Below are 2,786 nucleotides of genomic sequence, written 5' to 3'. Positions count from 1 at the left end.
AAACTGTGTTGTTGCTTTAATTTTTGTTTTGATAATTGACTTTTTAATTGCTTTTTGTTTTAAAAAATTTTGTTTAAAACCAACAAAATTAACAACACTTATATTAATTATAACAATAGTAAAACAACGATAATTAAAATAGTTATTCTGATTAAAATAAATACAGTATGACAAGTTTGACTTATAAAACAAGTTTGGGTTAAATGGTAAAAATTATAGTTCGACAAAAAAATATTTTGGATTATGATATGAACTAATTAATTATTTTTACATATCAAGTTTATACAAAAAATGAACAATTTTAAAAGCGATTCAAAAACCCAAACACACAACATAAAGAATAAGAAAGCAATGAAGAAATCAAGATAACTATAAACCATCATGTGATCATAATCATCACTAACATTTTAATGTGATAACAAACAATGTAGTTTTATTAAGATCAATCGAATAAAGTAACCATAACATTTCAAATTCAATTCAGTTATAAATACAGTCTGACTTCCCCAGAGTGTGTAATTATTATTTTTTGTTTTCTCTATTATTTGAGCATTTCTTTAGAACAAACCCAAATAGACTCATTTTTTAAAAAGTGGGTTTATGTTTCATTGGCCAAAATCAAGCAGAGATTTTTTACAAAACCCACTCTTTAAGGGTTTGGCAGTATTTCCTTTCGTTGAATTTGTTTTTATGGATATTATGGTTAAGTTAAAAGAGTATTTTTCCGTAGCTATATGAATTACTGCAAATTTATCGTGTTTGCAATAAAATAAAGTAACACAAACGTTTCCGAATGAGGCTGCAAATGTTTAGACTTGTTAGAAATCAACGAGATAAACACGTTGAAACATAGAAAACAATACTTAATACACATTTGGGTTTTATTTTTCAAGATCAGACTGTAACAGAAAACAATAGAATTAATAATAATTTAAATACTATTCTATTTAACCATTATATTTTTTTCTCGTTTAACCCACTGTTTACTATAATAATTGGTTTTTAAACCATTAAGGTGAACCATTTAAGTCAAACTATTCCATTTAAGGGCAAAACTTGTCTAACTGTATTATTAAAACAAATATATTAGTAAATTGACTTTTATTATTGTATAGTTTATTAGTTTAATATAACAATAAAAAATAATTGGTTTTTCTTTGGGCTAAAGTTACAGATGGAGGATAAAGTCATTAACAAAGTATAAATAACCCATTTTTTGAGGATATTTCCAGTTAAATGTTTTTTCTCTATTGGTATGGGTTATTAATCCCAATAAATGGATGGTAAAGGTAAAGTATGTGACGACACACTTTTGCAATTTTTTCGTTGTTTTCCAAAAAACTGAGGGGAAAATAGACCAAAAATTTTAATAACACAAAAATGCAAAAGTGTATTCAAGCTTTTCAGAAAAACAATCTTAATAAAAAAGAACTTAAAAAAAAGAAAACCAAGATTCAAAGAAAATAGAGACTCAATTAAGACCCTCCCAGTCACTGTCATCGAGCTCAAAGGTTTCCAACAAGTTTGGTTGGAAATTGTAATGGGGGAACAGTCTTATAGGTTCATTAGAACGGGTTTGTTCTCCGTATAATCTTAATATTCTTGAAAGAATGGGTTCGTTTAAAGTTTTGTTGGATGGATCGAGGACAATAGACTCTGCCATTGCTTTGATGTGGCAGACCTTTGTTTTGTTTGTCATCCTTTTTTTTTGCTTTGGGTCAAGGTCTGCGATGTTAATGACATTAACATCGTTGTTGGGAGCTGTGAGTTTTGTCATTGTTGTTTGGTTGGGACATACTGTTGTCTGGAAAAAAGTCGGGAACTCTTCAACAAGTCTAGAAGCACTTTTTATATCAATGAAAAGGCTGAAAGCGCCTTCAACATAACGAGAAACCATTCCTGCCCTGAAAAACGACGCGATAATGGTCTCATGTGTTGCTGCTCTGTTGGTGCTTGACAGTGTTGTGGTAATTGTGTTGGCAAGTCTCTTCCCACTTTCCATTCTCTGTCCTCTCTCTCGAGTTTCGTATGTTGCCATGTTATTTGCATCTGCTAAATAACCAATTATTTCTCGAATTGAAACATTGAGATCAACTCCTTGTTGCTCACCTCTGTGCTCTAATAAGGTATTTGGAACGATTGGGACTGTGGAAGGTGTTGTTAGAGGCAATAATCTCGTCAATTCAGAAGATGAAACAGAAGTTTTGAAAAATGGAGTTCTGTTTAAACATTGTTTTTTCACTGAACCGAAAAGGCACAGATCCGAAGGTTGCACCAGATGAGAACAATGTGGTATATACTTGTGAAGCTTGATGTGTGATTGTGCCAATTGTGTGCAACTCATCGTAATTGTGTCCAGAAAAACCGTCGATGGTGATCAGTGCAGGCGCGTCTGGTGGAAGTCGAAGTAAAATTCTTTTGGCTTTGATGTATTCAACCACTACATTCATCATCCAGTTGCAGAAGATTTCCTTGGTTGCAAATCCTGTGTTGTTGGTAAAAAATGTTGCATCGGAAAACGTCGACAACAGCTTAATATCAAGCGTTTTATTGGTCACTACAACACCGGGACACGCTGTAGTGCCATCCAAACATATCATACAGATAATAGTGGATCTCTTACCACTTCTTCCAACACCAATCTTAATCCTTTCAACGTCAACATTTTTGGGAACAAGCACTCTGACGGTTTTCTTGTCGCAAAAGTCTTGAAAACCAACTTCATCAATGTTAAAGACAAGACCACTATTTATACCATTAAAGTCTGCAATCTCCATGTAATTCGT

Source organism: Entamoeba invadens, assembly GCF_000330505.1.
Source record: "Entamoeba invadens IP1 unplaced genomic scaffold scaff_1105074725571, whole genome shotgun sequence".
NCBI classification, from domain to species: domain Eukaryota; phylum Evosea; order Mastigamoebida; family Endamoebidae; genus Entamoeba; species Entamoeba invadens.
This window is presented reverse-complemented; position numbering follows the sequence as displayed.